This window comes from Salmo salar, chromosome 10, assembly GCF_965601325.2.
Source record: "Salmo salar chromosome 10, fSalSal1, whole genome shotgun sequence".
Taxonomy (NCBI): Eukaryota; Metazoa; Chordata; class Actinopteri; order Salmoniformes; family Salmonidae; genus Salmo; species Salmo salar.
Genome location: NC_138300.1, coordinates 11,827,862 through 11,846,956, shown reverse-complemented (window position 1 = coordinate 11,846,956; position 19,095 = coordinate 11,827,862). Strand labels below are relative to the sequence as shown.

The 19,095-nt window shown below is 43.3% G+C and overlaps 1 protein-coding gene across 1 annotated transcript in view; it reads left to right on the top strand.

Annotated features, from left to right (window-relative positions):
- Window positions 1–3,982: 3,982 nt before the first annotated feature.
- The window catches only part of LOC106613507 (receptor-type tyrosine-protein phosphatase S), a 283,006-nt gene continuing 267,893 nt past the window's right edge, over window positions 3,983–19,095 (top strand). The window contains exon 1 of the mRNA XM_082956707.1: window positions 3,983–4,196. The gene's annotated coding sequence lies outside the window, so the exon portion shown is untranslated. The remainder of the gene's footprint in view (window positions 4,197–19,095) is intronic.

Genomic DNA, 19,095 nt, shown 5'->3' with positions numbered 1-19,095 from the left:
CAGTTGGATATGCTCTCTGCAAGGTTTTGTATGTCTTCCCTATCATATGAACATACTTTTCTGACTCAAGTAATATTCCCTCAAGGTTGCGCTGATGTCCAAAAGATTTGAAATCGAAATTTCGTGATATGTAACTTTTAAGTTGCATATATTTGAAACTATCTACATTGGTCAGTCCAAAAATGTTTCATTCTGTCATGGAACTAAATGTATTTCCTGCTACCAAGTCATTTACAGTTTCAATGCCTTTAGTTTCCCATGTGGATCAATTTATCTGTGAATTCTGAAAAGCTGTCCAAGGATTGTTGAATAAGGTTGTGTGTTTAGGGAGTGATATTGGTTCTTGTAGAATACGTTTCATTTTCGATGATGGTTTTAAGGCGGTACATATTTCAATTAGTTAAGATGATAAGACGCTACCATTGTATTATATTTCCTGCTTTATATGATGTTGCAGAAAGCCGGAAGTAAATCCTTGGTAATGCTTGCCTCCTGAATGCAAGTGTTTGACTCGGTGGAAGGGGACCAGTGACTTTATTATGATACAACTTTATCAATGTACCAGCTAGTCATTTTTCAAACTTGGGTCACCCTACTTTGAACTGGTTTCCTCCAAATATCATCCAATTTGATGAAAAACATAATTTTCACTGTGCAGGACCTTTAAATTTAGAGTTCACATGTTAACCTTTTTTCATGTGAGGAAAATAACATGTCTTCAGCTCACGTGGGAATTGTAGTTTCACAATTGGCCCAGCGTCGTCCGGGTTAGGGGAGGGTTTGGCCGGCAGGGATTTTCTTGTCCCATCACGCACTAGCGACTCCTCTGGCGGGCCGAGCGCAATGCACGCTGACACGGTCGCCATGTGCACGGTGTTTCCTCCGACACATTGGTGCGGCTGGCATCCGGGTTAAGCGGGCATTGTATCAAGAAGCAGTGCGGCTTGGCTGGGTTGTGTTTCGGAGGACCTTGGCCTCTCCCGAGTCCGTACGGGAGTTGCAGCGATGGGACAAGACTGTAAACTACCAATTGGGGAGAAAAAGGGTAAAAAAAAATGCTACATTTATTAAATAAAAAAATGCACATGTAAATATTCCACTTTCACATGTGGAATTGCAAGTTCACATTTGAAATACCTTCACGTATTCACATGTGGGGGTGAAACAGTTTTATTCTGGTGGTGTCCATTTTTACTCATGTTACTCATGTGCCATCTTTGCTGTTGATGGTTACGTTTTCTAAATATAGAGATCACATGTTTCATCAATCAGTCAAATGCATTTATAAAGCCTTTTTGACATCAGCAGATGTCACAAAATGCTATACAGAAACCCAGCCTAAAACCCCAAACAGCAAGCAATGCGCGCAATGTTTAACTAAACTGTGTTGAGTTTTCGAGTAATTTTGATGTACAGTATGATTTAATTGTCTTGACCCGAATGAAAAACGCGTGATATTTTTTTCATTTACATGAGTGTAGCCAAGCTAAGTAGCTAACTCACTTTTGTATGAGTGTATTTACATGTGTACATATAAACCACTGTCATGACGTTGGCCTGTGGGTAAGGTTTATGACCCCCCCATAAATACCTTTCTCCCTTCCCCTCTCTGACCCTACTGAAGGACTGCTGTCCTGAAGGACTGCTGTCCTGTTAAATATAGAGAGTCTGGGAACATCAAACAATGGGAAAAAGGAACCATATTTTGGTAATAAAACCAGTTGGAAATATGCTTGGGAACGTAATGAGTATGGATGTCAGTTCGGTTGTCATCTGAGACATTATGACTGATGACAGGACGACATAAACTGTACCTGGGAAAGTATACACCCTCTAGTTATCAGAGTCACATGGAATTGTTATGCAATTGAAATGTTTGATATTGAAATTGTTTGTTAGGAGATTAAATGTAATTTTAGCTTCCAAATGAGAGAATTGGGTTTTCATAAGGAAAGTGCCCTGCTTGATCAGTGGCCCACCCCTGTGAAGAGACAGGGGTTATAAACGATGAAACACATCCTTCCCCCTCTCCACTATATAAGCCTTTGATGAAAAGATAACCGTTGTTCCAGTACGTGAGGTCTGCAGCCTTTACGTTAGAAGGACACACGTCAAGTACAGAACTAAGCCAACCTCGGCGTGAGCTTTGGTGGCGAATGGTATGAACTTTGAGCTTATTCACTACAGAAGTGATACTTCCTAGCCGTTGAGTTAGCAGCGGCCGCTGTAGACAGGGGCTAGGAAAGGACGGACGACGGATCCAGTCTAACAGACGGACGAAGATACCACCACGTATCCAATTTACCACCAGAGACATTCTTCCGAGGACAGGAAGATCTGTTGGCCAACCCGGCCAGCATCTACGACCAATCTACTGAAGCGCAGCTCAGAGTAAATATTTATAGCATTTTCCTTTTCCAAATGGGCGGTAATTTAGAATGCATAAGATAATGTATTTACGATAGCATAGCTGCTGTTTCTTTGTTCCTAAATCTTCCCGCTCTTTCATTCAAGCCCAACCCCCTTTCCTTTGTGTAACCAGCCATGATACAGGTTCCGTCCACCAGGACGTTTTCTGTATGACATCATTTCTATTCTGTGTATATGTAATTCTGTGTGATTAGTTTAGGTATTTAGTAAATAAATAATTAAACCCAATTTGGTATTGCTGATTCAACTTGTTAGCCAGGGTTCGTGAAGATAACCAAGAATTTACAACGTTCATTATGAGACTGAAAATAAGATAAGGGTTAATATTGACTGCTACCGATGTAAAGTATTACTAAGTATTTTAAGAGTTTATTCGGAAGATAACGGCTCTATAAACGTTCTTCCGTGGTGCCCCGACTTTCTAGTTAATTACATTTACATGATTAGCTTAATCAGGTAATATTAATTAGAGAGAGAATTTTATAGGTTAGCATGTCATATCACTTAATCCGGCATAGCCAAAGACACGACACCACACACATTTCTTTATATACATTTTAGGTTACTTTTTATATTCACTAGCTAGCTATTTTTAGCTTCTTGTTATTGTTAGCTGACCATTGGTTTTTGTTCCATTTAATACATAGGCCTAAATGGGATTTTAATGTATTTAAAAATTGGTGAATATGTTTGCTACTGTAATGAATGTAAACAGGTACTTTTACAGAAAGAGATGTTTTTGAATTAATCAGTTAACTTAAGTTAACATTTTGTGATTTTAGTGCACAATTTATTTTATCTTGATTAATCACATGGTCTAAAAGGATTCAAACTAGACTGAAAACATCCAAAATACATCATTTATACAGCTAAAAACAACAATGTGAAATCGTTGACATTGAGGTTAAAGTGTGCTTCATCAATTTGCCTGATTTTGCTAAACATTTGGACAAAATCTAAACTTCAATATTCTTATATGCTTATGTTTTTTTATTTTAAAAAGTATTAAATTACGGCTCAATTTGAGGAAATTCTACATTTCTGACTAATCTTGATTAATCACAGCAAATCCTGCGATAAACTTGATTACATTTTTAAGCGTTTGATAGACATTTTTGGGGTTCAGGGAAGAAAACATGTATGATTACTTTATTCTAGCCCTCATAACTATTATATACCATCAATGCACTTTTCCTTTAAGCCGCGCTTGCTTCATGATCATGAGGGGAGGTAGCCTTCAAATCCTCCCTCACGCATTGGCCTGTTTTATGCCACCTTTTCTTCCATCTAATCCCGGGAAAGGAGGCTGCGGATGCTACTGGACAGCACCGCTCGCAAGGCGTGCGCGACGCCATGACTTCATCACGTTACGTGGAGGGAAAGGGAAGGGAGGGAGTGAAAAGAGCGCACGGGATGGGAATAGAAAGGAGGAGGACAGCTGCGAGTAGAGGGGTGGGTGAAAAGGGAGGGGAGCGAGAGAGGAGAAGTAGGGGGGCGCTATGACATCACCCTCCAGCCAAACGCATAGAGCTGTGGTTTATCCAAGCGCGGTTGAGGGTACAGTCCTGCGATTCCACATGCGTCCGAGCAACCTGCGCTATCCGGGGATTTTAAACACTACTCACCGCTAGAACCTGAACCGATTCTCTGGATCTGCCGCAGGACGCTCGCATACGGGATTATTGTTTATTTGTTTATTTGAACAAAATGTGTGTGTTTTTTGTATATGCACAATAAGAAAGAGAGGAACTCCATCATTGACAACGGTAGGAACAGTTGTCTTTTTTTCTAACGGAGTTGTATCCGCATGCTTGGAGGTGCTTCTTGAAACGAGAAAATATTTAAGCTACTTCAACTGGTTCTCCACTGTGGAATGCGTGACGGGCAGTCTGTGCCCGATAGTGCCTGTCTGTGTACATACTTGTAAATGCTGATTGAGTAGCCTAGGAGGGGGATGCAGGCTGGTAGTGGTACCCAAAAAACAGCTCTCAAGAATACTGCAAGAAGCGTACCAGTGCCACGGAACTCTGCGGGGTAGAGCTGACGCTGATAGGCTACAGCAAAGGTTATGTGATTCTGTAGCCCTACTCCGTAGCCAAAATGTGCCCCATGCCATCCTCTCCTATTCTTGTACAGAGTATCAGTACTGGTGGCGGCAAACGTTATAGCCGTATCCAAAAGAGCTGTTATAAAGAATACAGCGTTGGCTGTTACCCTCGTTTTGACGGCATTTGGTCATTACAAGTTTATTCACTCTATCTTATTTAAACCACACCAGGAGGAATTTACAATATTCTAACTGGGGTGAAACTTGGCATGCATTTTACGCAACCATTTGTTACATTCTAAAGCCTGTACGCTTCAGAGGTGGCTAGTCTTAATAACGCATTTCTGAATCATCTTCAATGGGGGAGGGAGGGGAGGGGGGGGGGGGTGAATGCTGCGGCAGGTAGAGGCGGCAGGTAGTCTAGTGGTTCGCTTCCCCGAGCGGACTAGGTGAAAAGAATCTGTCGATGTGTCCTTGAACAAGGAACTTAACGCCAATTGCTCCTGTAAGTCGCTCTGCAGAAGTGCGTCTGCTAAATGACTAACATGTAAATGAATGCTCACTGTAGCAGGTGCATATCTCCACGGGTTAACGAAGCCACCCATGAGACGCGAATGCGTTGCAGTTGAGTTCACTGATATTGCATGTAGCCTATTGATAATGACACTAAACAATCGTATTGATCATAAATGGCACGGTACCTGATACGTTTCGAGAGTTAAAGGGCATCAGACAAGTAACGTCAATTTGATCTATTGTTGGGGTAGCCTAATGCAGATTTTGAACATGCATTGACATTTGTCTGTATCGTCGGGAATCTGACTCTGATCCATGTTTGCGCGTTCAATGGCGGGGTTATTTTTCTTGCCAATGATTTGGGTTTTTAGTTGTGGTGCGTTTTTTTTTCAAGGTGCGCTCCCAAAGCCATTCATTGAAAGATGGAGTCAGGAGCAGTGTGATGTCTGGTGATTGTCTGAGTTTTAGAGTGCAGGTGACACCCTTGTTTAATGTCATTATCCTGTTTCGACCGCTTTGACTGCTGGAGAGATTTTACTTGTAGAGGGACTGTTAATAAGCTACTCTGTATTTTAGGTTGTATTCTTTTTAGCCTTTTATGTATACTCTACATAATTACTTATTTAGCCTTGTGTAATGACGTTTAGGATTCTATTAGTTAGTTCTCTATATGGAGATTAGCCTAAACATTATTTATCCTGAAGTATATGGTGTTTTACTATTGGCTCCGGTTACGCACACACTGCAATCGACTTCACAGACGCATTGCCAGTATGTGGACTTGTCCCCGAAGGACGGAGATGTTAAGTGCCTTTGATTGGTTACCAATGTAGGCACATATCATAAAGAACCTTGCAAAAAGTGCTATTGAAAAACATATTTCCTTGTTTCCCAAATAGGATAATAAAATGTTCAATTGTTATAGCCTATACAATCACTGTTTCCCCCAATTAAACACGTTCATTGAAAAGGGGGGAGAGGGACACACGACATCTAAAATATAACCTTTTAATTTGGTTGGGATTAATACATCATTATAGGCTAATCCTATTATTTTATGAAGTTACGCATCCTGCCTTGTAGACGAAATCTGGCTTGATCGGAATGGGTGTGTGTTATAAGCTTTGCGAGGCACATCATAAAAGCTCGCGAGGAACCGTATATTGCCAGGGCCGAGGCTGTTAAAAGAAAATGGGTTTATTCGTTTTTTTTACCGCTGTCCTACCCCGGTAACGTAGTTATAGCGTTTTTATGATGCCCAGGAAATGGCTTACGGGTTTCCAATGTAATGTAATCAAATGTATATGATGTTGCTGTGTATTACAGTTCTCCATTACGCGTCATCACGTGAGAAATGTGGACTGACTCCTCTCTCCTGGATGCCGGTAAGCATCCGAGACGTGCAGGTGGCCTCTCACCGAAGATTTCCACCGAAAGCACGACCACGCCCCTTGCTCACACTCAAAGTGAAAATAACCCCGTCTGAGTCTCAGTAGTCTGAATGAGGGCTACTCAAACATTTTAACCTGTATTGGTTTGGAACTATTTCATATTATCTGAACTAAAAATGTTTCATTCGAAAATGTGTGGGTATAATTGGGAGCTTGCCCATTGGAAAAGCCCATATAATTTTCAGCATATCTTGTTTCAGAATCCTCCCTCCATCCCATTCCTCTTATCTCTCTCCTCCCTCTCCTTCCTCAGTTCCTCTCCTTTTCTCCTTCCTCCTCTTCTTCAAAGGACAGTTAAGACATCCAGTTGTAATATAACATTAGCCAAACGTTTTGTTCTAAATGATGTTGTGTAAATGCCAGTCAAATACTGAAAACCATCACACCATAAATTATGTAATTTCTAATATAGGTCTAGACCACACCCTATTCTTTATTATGTAATATTACATGGAACTACATGGAAATAATTCATGGCATCCTCTGTTTCTCCTTCCAGCTCTAATGTTGGCCCCAATAGATATTATATCTCCTTCCCTCCACTAGTGCCACCAGACATTTCTGAGAGGTGAATGTCTATTCGTTTATTTTAGCTCAAAGATTTGAGAAATTATTCAGTGTTTCATCTCTTCTCTAGAGACGATATCTTACCATGTGAGGACTAAACAGGAGTCTCCTCCACATTGTTTTTAGTCAGGCCTGTCACTTGACATCCATATTAAGGGAGACTTCCCCGGAGTTAATGGCCTGTACATGGTTAATGAAGCATCCACTCATAAAATGTGTTGTTCACACACAGTCAAATACCTGCGTTGCCGGATCAGCACTCTACTGTTCCACTGGAGATGTACCATGTTTGGTTAGGGGCCTATGGTCAGACCGAAGAGGCAGTAGCTTGTTAAGAAGCTTTAGGCATGCAGGCTTTAGTGCGGAAGGTAGCCTAGCGGTTAAGAGCATTTGGCCAGCAACTGCAATGTCACTGGTTTGAATCTCTGAGCCGACTAGGAGAAAAATCTGTTGTTGTGCCCTTGAGCAAGGCACTTAACCCAAATTGCTCTGGCTAAGAGCATTTGCCGAATGACTAAAATGTAACACGTCTCATCAATCAAGCAGACCTGTATATATGCTACTGGGGGAGGGTTCGGGGTGACGTGGTGGTTGAGCAGCTTTCGTTTACTGTGCGAGACCTTCACTTCAATCATGTTCCCTGGCGTAAGAGGGCTGTTGCCAGATGGGAGGTATAGTGCTGCTGGCCGGTTTATACACACACACATTAACGTGCATCGGCATGCATGCGCTCACACACGTACACCGGTTCCAATCCACAGTTACTGAGATGAGTCACATTCTGCAGTCTCATTACTTCACCACCATACAGTACACGAGCGTGGCCGCCGCGTCGTTAATGCAGCCCAAATGGAAATGGATGCGGCTGGCGAGGCTTTTAAAGCACCATAAAGGCGTGGCGCATAAGCAAGAAATATATAATAATGTCGAGCGTTATCGAGAGCTTTGCCGCACACGCATACACTCGGCGGCGGCCATCTAATTATCCGACGAGAGCTTGTTAGTTGTCACGTCAAGATAAACATATATATATTTTTTTTAAATTGGGGGTCACGTTTTCACGCTGCCAGCGGAAATCGAAATTCTGAGTAGGAAAATGTAAAAGTCGAAATATCCCTCTTACATCCACAGACTCTACACCCCGAGTCCCCTCGTAACTCGCCGTGAATGAGTAATTTAGACGAGGTCAGAAGTCAGAGAATGTGAGAGAAACCCACGACTGGTGCCGTTAGTTCTCTGCTGCTGCCAAATGGTGGTTCATACAGTAGTTCTTATCAGGAAGCATATGGTCCTCAACTGTATATGCAAATCCATTCCTAGAATACTCAGGGAAGGTGACAAAAATCCCTCACTTTTAACTGAATAGATCTAGTGGTCCACCATCATCACTGAAGACTCGCTAGACCTTTTATGATATTCATTGCCTCTAGAACTAGAGCGAGTGAAGAAAATAATGATTCATCACTAAGTTTCCATCCATGAACATTCTGGCCTCATTTTACTCTTGACAATTTAATGGGTTTGATGTGTATGCTCTTCCTGAACAAGTGGGGATTTCAGGAAAAAGCAAGATGAGGACAGGGGTGCACTGCATGTGGAAAGCCAGGGACGTCTCCTCGGATCTGGGGAGAGAGATCAAGCTCACTCTCCTCTCCACTTCTATGAGGTTTCTGGGAGAAACACCTTGAGGGCATCTCCCGTGTCAACCAAATGGAAGGGGACTACGCGGAGTGATCCGTTGTCTCAACGTTGTCTCTCAGTTAAAGCAATAGGGTCTTGCTCCAGCAGATACTTTCTCCTCACGCCATAGACGCTGTGAGACATAGGAGATGAGACAGGATGCCGAATGGTGCCAGAGAGGCTGGTGCATTACCGCCACCAACAGCACAGGTGGTGAAATTACATGTACAATTAGAAGCTAGGTACACGCAATTGTGTACTAGCTAGCCAGTGTGTACTAGTTAGCTACTGTGTACTAGCTAGAATGTACTAGCTAGCTAGTGTGTACTAGTTAGAGTGTACTAGCTAGCTACATAAGCAACCGTGGTTAACATAACACCATGGACCAGAGCTAGTGCGCCAACTGGTATGTGCGTTGCACACTGACTCCCTGGAACAATGCAACTGACTCAGGCGATACACAATACCAATAAACGTCGACAGGTTGCGCTCGCACATGCCGTTTGAGACGCAAAAATACCATCTGAGACTCACACGCATGTGCTTTGAGGTTCGTAGACCACGTGGCGTCAGCGCACAGCTGGATGCTTCTCGGTTAAAGGGGAACGATCGATGCGCCACATGTTCTTGGGGGATGAAAGAAAGGAGGTGTCACTCGTGGTAAAGGCTGGCTTGGTTGTGTATTTCTGATCAGCTGATAAGGAGAGAGGGAAGGGATGGAGGGAGGGAGAGAGGTAGCAGGAGATGCTGCTGTGAATGCTGAAGAAATCATCAAGTGCTGATTTCCTTTGTATTTTCTGAGCTACAGGCTCTATTGGAGATTAGGGTGTGTCGCCTCCAGATATCCATCCAGTAATAGATAGATATAGCCTAAGTTACAGGTGTTGTGTACTATACTTTTTCTCTCCTACTGTATGTTACTCATTAGTATACAGCCTACTGTTGAATTCAAATCTACTCAGATGTATTTTTTATGATGTATGATTAAGTATATTTAGAGAAATGTATACTCAATATAAGTCATTTCTCACCATGTTGCCATCTTCGCAATGCTTAGGCCTCCTGAGTGGCGCAGCGGTCTAAGGCACTGCGTTGCAGTGCTAGAGGCGTCACTACAGACACGGGTTCGATCCCAGGCTGTGTCACAATTGTCCGTGATCTGGAGTCCCACAGGGCAGCGCCCTATTGGCCCAGCATTGTTAGGGGAGGGTTTGGCCGGGGGGGGTTCACAAGTAGGCAGTCATTGTAAATCATAATTTGTTTTTAATTGCCTGGTTAAAAAAAAAAAAATTCAGCACATCATTGTAATAACTACACAGAGATACCGTTATTATATATTTATGAATTATGCTAATAGAGGGAAATCCAATTACATGGCATATAAGACACAAATATATGTTTGGAAACACATAATAGAAGTAATCATGGCATAATTTCAGTGGTGTTGAGACCGCGTCACGTGTGCGCCCAATACTGGCACTCCACTGCTTTTACTTGGAAATAGGCCTTTTACACACAAGCATTAGCAATGTGTGATTTTTGAAGTCGAAGAGTATGATGGACAAGCTGAAAACAAGGGGATGGATTTCTATTTTTATTACGTTTTATCCTTTTGTATTGGTGTGTACTCAACAAACCTGTTTGAGCCAACATGATTGATGGCGTGCTTATAGACATTCAAATGAGAGTAGAATTCTTAATTGCCCTTTAGGGACTTTCTCTTGGACGTTTAATCTTTGAAGCACTGACAGTTTGCAACACAAGGTACAGATGACTGTATATGAATGGACAAAGCCATCGATCACGTGACAACATTCATTCCTATGTGAAGATTTAACAGCGCATTTGAAGCCAACATACACAGTTTGAGCTAGTCCAGGAAGTGACATTGCAGGCTAGCTCAGTGCTGCCCCCTTTCATTGAGTATCCCCAGAAAACCAAAAGTGTCTCTGTGAAAGTTCCCAGAACATTCGTTTGGTCGCTCCAAATGTTGTCATAACACAAAAGCTGTCCAGTCGTGCTGATGATTATACAATGTTTGTATAAAACATTTGCCTGATGTTGCAAGAACATTCCTAGAACACATTTAGTCTGTTCTTTAATGGTTCACAGAATGTTTTATTAGGTTGTGGGAACACCCTGGTGAGAACATTGTGGGGACATCACAGAAGATATGCCCCTAAAACATAAAAACTATCCAGTTGTGTTGATGATTCTACAATGATTGTTTTAGGGTGCAAAAAACATTGACCTGATTTTGCAAGAACGTTCCCTGAACACAGACTGCTTCTTTAGGTAGTGGGAACTATGTGGGGATATGACAAGGAGAAAGCTTCCCCAAAACACTAAAACTGTCCAGTTGTGCTGACATTCAGATAATGTTTGTATCAGGGTGCGCAAAACTTTTAATTGATGCAAGAATGTTGACAGAACAGCCTTTCTGAGTTCTTTAAAGGTTCCCAGAACATTTCATTAAGTTATGGGAGTTGTCTGGGATACTCACATAGGTTGCACAGAACATTCCAACAATTTTGCGCAATGTTCCACAATTTACAAATAAGTAATTTTTTATGACGATCATTGCATATTTGTTTTAGGTTTAACATAATATTTCATTGATGATCACGAAATAAACATTTTACCTTGTCTTGGAGGTCCTCAGAATATTTCAAGAACATTCTCAGCATGCAAATTTGTAGCTCCTTAATAAAGCATAAGAAATCAGATTGGAATACATCATAAAATACAAATACCCCATAATGACAAAGCAAAAACAAATTTTTGTCCGGGCTCTGGCTGGGCCACTCAAGGACATTCAGGGACTTATCCCGAAGCCACTCCTACGTTGTCTTGGCTGTGTGCTTAGGGTCGTAGTCCTGTTGGAAGGTGAACTTGCAAAATCTAGATCCCTACGAATCAGCTGGGCTAGACAATCTGGACCCTCTCTTTATAAAATTATCCGGCGAAATTGTTGCAACCCCTATTACTAGCCATTCAACCACTCTTTCGTATCGTCTGAGATCCCCAAAGATTGTAAAGCTACCGCGGTCATCCCCCTCTTCAAAGGAGGAGATACTCTAGACCCAAACTGTTATAGACCTATATCCATCCTGCCCTGCCTTTCTAAACTCTTCGAAAGCCAAGTTAATAAACAGATCACCGACCATTTTGAATCCCACTGTACCTTCTCCTCTATGCAATCTGGTTTCCGAGCTGGTCATGGGTGCACCTCAGCCACATTCAAGGTCCTAAACAATATCATAAGTACTGTGCAGCCGTCTTCATCGACCTGGCCAAGGCTTTCGACTCTGTCAATCACCGCATTCTTATCGGCAGACTCAATAGTCTTGGCATCTCAAATGACTGCCTCGCCTGGTTCACCAACTACTTCTCAGATAGAATTCAGTGTGTCAAATCAGAGGGCCTGTTGTCCGGACATCTGGCAGTCTCTATGGGGGTGCCACAGGGTTCAGTTCTCGGGCCGACTCTTTTCTCTGTATATATCAGTGATGTCGCTCTTGCTGCTGGTGATTCTCTGATCCACCTCTACGCAGACGACACCATTCTGTATACATCTGGCCCTTCTTTGGACACCGTGCTAACAAACCTCCAAACAAGCTTCAACGCCATACAACACTCATTCCGTGGCCTCCAACTGCTTTCAAATGCTAGTAAAACTAAGTGCATGCTCTTCAACTGATTGCTGCCCGCACCCTCCAGCCCGACTAGCATCACTACTCTGGACGGTTCTGACCTAGAATATGTGGACAACTACAGATACTTAGGTGTCTGATTAGACTGTAAACTCTCCTTCCAGGCTCACATTAAGCTTTTCCAATCCAAAATTAAATCTAGAATCGGCTTCCTATTTCGCAACAAAGCCTCCTTCACTCATGCCGCCAAACATACCCTCGTAAAACTGACTATCCTACCGATCCTTGACTTCGGCGATGTCATTTACAAAATAGCCCCCAACACTCTACTCAGAAAACTGGATGTAGTCTATCACAGTGCCATCCATTTTATCACCAAAGCCCCATATACTACCCACCACTGCGACCTGTATGCTCTCGTTGGCTGGCCATCACTACATATCTGTCGCCAAACCCACTGGCTCCAGGTCATCAATAAGTCTTTGCTAGGTAAAGCCCCGCCTTATCTCAGCTCACTGGTCACCATAGCAACACCCACCCGTAGCACGCAGCAGTAAAAATCTCTGAAACTGGAGTCTTATATCTCCCTCTCTAACTTTAAGCATCAGCTGTCAGAGCAGCTTACCGATCACTGTACCTGTACACAGCCAATCTGTAAATAGCACACCTGACTATCTCATCCCCATAGTATTACTTACCCTCTTGCTCTTTTGCACCACAGTATCTCTACCGGCACATCATCATCTGCACATCTATCACTCCACTATTAATGCTAAATTGTAATTACTTTTGCCTCTAGGGCCTATTTAGTGCCTACCTCCCTACTCTTCTACATTTGCACACACTGTACATAGATTTTTGTGTTTTTCTTTTATTTTGTGTTATTGACTGTGCGTTTGTTTATATGTAACTGTGTTGTTTTTGTCGCACTGCTTTGCTTTATCTTGGCCAGGTCGCAGTTGTAAATGAGAACTTGTTCTCAACTGGCCTACCTGGTTAAATAAAGGTGAAAAAAATAAAAACCTTCGCCCCAGTCTGAGGTCCTGAGCGCTCTGGAGCAGGTTTTCATATAGGATCTCTCTGTACTTTGCTCCCATTCATCTTTCCCTTGATCCTGACTTGTCTCCCAGTCCCTGCCGTTGAAAAACATCCCCACAACATGATGCTGCACCAACATGCTTCACCGTAGGGATGGTGTCAAGTTTCCTCCAGACGTGACGCTTGGCATTCAGGCTGAAGAGTTCGATCTTGGTTTCATCAGACCAGAGAATCTTGTTTCTCATGGTCTGAGAGTCCTTTAGGTGTCATTTGGCAAACTCCAAGCGGGCTGTCATGTGCCTTTTACTGAGGAGTGGCTTCCGTCTGGCCACTCTACCATAATGGCCTAATTGGTGGAGTGCAGCAGAGATGTTTGTCCTTTTGGAAGGTTCTCCAATCTCCACAGAGGAAGTGTTTTGCTACACCCGCAATAACATTTGCTAAATATGTGAATGTGACCAATACAATTTGATTTGGAGCTCTGTCAGAGTGACCATTGGGTTCTTGGTCACCTCCCTGACCTTAAATAGACAGGTGTGTGCCTTTCCAAATCATGTCCAATCAATTGAATTTAACACAGGTGAACTCGAATCAAGTTGTAGAAACATCTCAAGGATGATCAATGGAGACAGGATGCACCTGAGCTCAATTTCGAGTGTCAAAGCAAAGGGTCTGAATACTAATCTAAATGTGATATTTACGTGTTTTATTTTGATTACATTTGCAAACATTTCTGAAAAACTGTTTTCACTTTGTATTATGGGCTATTGTCTGTAAATTGATGAGGAAAAATGTGGATGTATTCCATTTTAGAACAAGGCTGTAACATAACATAATGTCAAAAGAGTCAAGGGGTCTGAATACTTTCCGAATGCACTGTATGAAGAGGATGGGAATGTTTTTATAACTCTGAAATTGTTCTGTGTCCCGATTGACCATGTTAGACCTGTCACGTCCTGACCAGTAAAAGGGGTCATTTGTCATTGTAGTATGGTCAGGGCGTGGCAGGGTGTGTTGTTTTTGTGTGTTTTGGGGTTGGTTTGTTTCATGGGGATTTGTTCTAGTTTTCATTTTCTATGTTCATTTTCTATGTGTGTCCGAGTATGGTTTCCAATCAGAGGCAGGTGTCTTTCTTGTCTCTGATTGGAAGCCATACTTAGGCAGCCTGTTTTTTTCCTTTGGGTTTGTGGGTGGTTGGTTTCCGTTTAGTCTTGTGTGCCTGTCGGGACTGTTATCGGTCGTTTGTTGTTTTTTGTTGAGGTGCATTCATTAACTTCTATGGGCTACGTGGGACGCTAGCGTCCCACCCGCGGTACACGCTATCAACAGCCAGTGAAATATCACGGCGCGAAATACAAAACAGAAAAAATCTCATAATTTCATTTTCTCAAACAGTCAACTATTTTACACCATTCTAAAGATTAACTTCTCATTCATCTAACCACATTGTCCAATTTCAAAAAGGCTTTACAGCGAAAGCATAAAATTAGATTATGTTAGGACATAAACTTCACAAGAAAAACCACACAGTCATTTTCCAAGCAAGGACATGCATCACAAAACCAAAAATACAGCTAAAATATTCACTAACCTTTGATGATCTTCATCAGATGGCACTCATAGGACTTCATGTTACACAGTACATGTATGTTTTGGTCGATAAAGTTCATATTTATATCCAAAAACCCCATTTTACATTGGCGCGTGACGTTCAGAAAATGTATTCCCACCAAAACTACCGGTGAATAAGCACATCAATTTACAAAAATACTCATCGTAAACATTAATAAAAGTTACAACAGTTATTGAAAGAATTATAGATATACTTCTCCTTAATGCAACCGCTGTGTCAGATTTTAAAATAGCTTTACGGAGAAAGCAAATTTTTTTATATTCTGAGTACATAGCTCAGCCATCAAAGCAAGCTATACAGATACCTGCCAAGTTCTGGGGTCAACTAAACTCAGAATTAGTATTAGAAATATTCTCTTACCTTTGCTGATCTTCGTCAGAATGCACTCCCAGGACTCCTACTTCCACAAGAAATGTTCTTTTTGTTCGAAATACTCCAGATTTATGTCCAAATACCTCTGTTTTGTTTGTGCGTTGGTTAGTTCAGATCACTATCCAAAGGCATAAAGCGCGAGCGTATATCCAGACACGAAAAGTCAAATAGTTCCATTACCGTTCGTAGAAACATGTCAAACATTGTTTACAATCAACCCTTAGGGTCTTTTTAACATAAAACGCCGACAATATTCCAACCGGACAGTAGCGTATTCATTACAGAGGAAAAAGAAGGAGTGGCGCGCCAAACGTGCCTGCGCAGTAAACAACTCACTGGTCCCAGGCAGTCCACTCATTGACTGAACTCCTATTTTCTGCCCAGTAACAGGAGAAGGATGAAACACGTTTCTAAAAGCTGTTGACAGCCAATGGAAGCCTTAGGAAGTGCAACGTGACCCCACAGACACTGTAGTTTCGATAGGGATTCAAAAGAAGAACTACAATTCTCAGATTTCCCACTTCCTGGTTGGATTTGTCTCAGGTTTTTGCCTGCCATATGAGTTCTGTTATACTTACAGACATCATTCAAACAGTTTTAGAAACTTCCGAGTGGTTTCTATCCAAATCTACTAATAATATGCAAATATTTGACTCTGGGCCCGAGTATTAGGCAGTTTACTCTGGGCATGCTTTTTCATCCGAAAATGAAAATCCTGCCCCCTATACCTTAAATAGTTAAAGAAATAGAATGAGCACTTTACACGCTGCGCCTTGGTCCCTTTCGACGCATGTGACAGAACCACCCACCAATGAAGGACCAAGCAGCGTGGAAGGGAGCAACAGGAGAGGTATCTGGAGTCCTGGACCTGGGAGGAAATCCTGGATGGGAAAGGACCCTGGAGTCAACCTGGAGAGTATCGCCACCCGCTGGAGGAGATAGAGGCAGCGAAGGCGGAACGGCGTTACTGGGAGGAACGGCTGGAACGTCAGGAGGAGGCTGAGAGGCAGCCCCAAAAAATTTTTGGAGGGGGGCATACGGGTAGTTTGGCTAGGTCAGGGGGGAGCCCTGGCCGCCAGTGCGTCTCCTCGGTCTAGTTTATCCTGCGCCTGCTCTACACACGGCAGCCCTCATTCCCCAGCACAGCCCAGTTCGCCCTGTGCCAGCGCTCCACCCGTGCCGGGCTACAGTGACCATCCAGCCAGGACGGAGTGTGCCAGCCCTGAGCTCCAGACCTCCGGTGCGCCTCCACGGCCCAGTGTGCCTCGTGCCTGCTCTGCGCACCCAGTCTCATGTAAGTCTCCCCATTTCGGGGAGACCGGTCCCAACTCTTCAGCCCGGAGCCTCCAGTGACGCTCCTCAGCCCGGAGCCTCCAACGACGCCCCTCAGCCCAGAGCCTCCAACGACGCCCCTCAGACCAGAGCCTCCAGCGACGCTCCTCAGCCCGGAGCCTCCAACGACGCCCCTCAGCCCAGAGCCTCCAACGACGCCCCTCAGACCAGAGCCTCCAGCGACGCCTCTCAGTCCGGGGCCTCCAGCGACGCCTCTCAGTCCGGCGCCTCCAGCGACGCCTCCCAGTCCGGAGCCTCCAGCGACGCCTCCCAGTCCGGAGCCTCCAGCGACGCCTCCCAGTCCGGAGCCTCCAGCGGTGGTCTGCAACCCAGAGCCTTCAGCGGTGGTCTGCACCCCAGAGCCTTCAGCGGTGGTCTGCAACCCAGAGCCTTCTGCGGTGGTCTGCAACCCAGAGCCTTCAGCGGTGGTCTGCAGCCAAGAGCCTTCAGCGGTGGTCTGCAGCCAAGAGCCTTCAGCAGTGGTCTGCAGCCAAGAGTCTTCAGCAACGGTCTACAGCCCAGAGCCTCCAGCGGGGGTCGGCAGCGCAGAACGGGAGCTACGCCCGGAGCCAGAGCCACCTCCGTAGTGGGAGGATTGACGAAGGGGGGGGGTGTAGCACAGGAACCGTCGTTGACGTTGGCCACCCTCCCTTCCCTCCCTTTAGGTTTGGGGTTGTTTTTGTGGGGTTTTTGTTTTGAGGTGCAGTCGGGGTCTGCACCTTTGGGGGGGGGGGGGGTACTGTCACGTCCTGACCAGTAAAAGGGGTCATTTGTCATTGTAGTATGGTCAGGGCGTGGCAGGGGGTGTTGTTTTTGTGTGTTTTGGGGTTGGTTTGTTTCATGGGGATTTGTTCTAGTTTTCATTTTCTATGTTCATTTTCTATGTGTGGCCGAGTATGGTTTCCAATCAGAGGCAGGTGTCTTTCGTTGTCTCTGATTGGAAGCCATACTTAGGCAGCTTGTTCTTTCCTTTGGGTTTGTGGGTGGTTTGTTTCCGTTTAGTCTTGTGTACCTGACGGGACTGTTATCGGTCGTTTTTTTTTAGTTTTTTTTTTAGGTGCATTCATTAAAGAAATAGAATGAGCACTTTACACGCTGCGCCTTGGTCTGTCCCTTTCGACGCATGTGACAAGACCGAAAAACCCTTGCAAGGCCATAGCTATCCACTGGTGGTGCAGAGGGCTAATGATCTAGTTACAGATCTGAAGATTGCAGGGTTCTTTTACCATGTTTCTTTTGAAGAAAAAGAAAATGGTGAAATTGAGGCTCAGATACACTCTACTTACAGATAACTCCTTATTTCACACAGATTTATACATCCAGTCAGAAATGCAGAATTTAGTAACTGTAAAAAATAAATAATAGTGTAAAAATGACTGTTGAACCTTTTTTTTTTAAACACACCCAATATAATTCCTACTTTGTGGAGCTTGACATGGTCTCCCCTGTCATATATTTCATGATCTGAAAAGCAAAAGTGATCCTAGATCAGCACTCATAGTCTTGAATACCTTGTGAATATGGTCCCAGAAGTACGCAGCAAATAAAGAGGATTGGTGAAATGATGGGAAATAACCCAGTTACCAGTATTTCCCTGTGTTAGTTATGTCTAAGGCTAAAAAGGAAGCATGGAATTCCTGATTGACCATACTGCCAGAGAATGAAAGATCTGGCTTGGAAACCAACCATTGTAGGTTCAAACCCCACATGTGAAGATTGTTAACATGTAGAAAATGTGGTTGTGTTTGTATGATTAACACTGTTCAAATGTCCTATTAATAAAATACTGTGTGTCTATATCACCTTGTAGTGGGCCATATACTATATGATGTCCCCGCAATGTTCCCACCAGACTGTTCCCACAAACTATTGAAACATTCTGGGAACCTTTAAAGAACAGCCAAAATGTGTTCTGGAATGTTCTTCCAACGTTAGGCGAATGCTTTATACTAACAATGTAGAATCATTAGCATGACTGGACAGTATTTGTGTTATGAGAACATTTGCCGCGACCTAGCAAATGTTCTGGGAACTTTCACAGAACCAATTTTAGTTTGTTGGGAAAACATTACTGGTACATTGTATTATAACATTACCTGGAAACCTAATGAGAACTTATTGGGAATGTTGTGGCTGTTACAGATGTTGTGCACAGCATTTTAGTGTATGTTATGAGAGCATTCCAAGGATATTTTTATTTTATTTTTTTATAAATAAATGTATTATTATTCTTTTAATGATTATGGATTGTTATTATCCTAATGTTAGAAAAAATCCTAACAAGAAGTTAATGGGAATCTTAGCAGATATTTGGGGAATGTTCCCGGGTTTGCTGGGTCAAGTTGAAGGTCGACCGGTGTACGACAGGCTGCCATT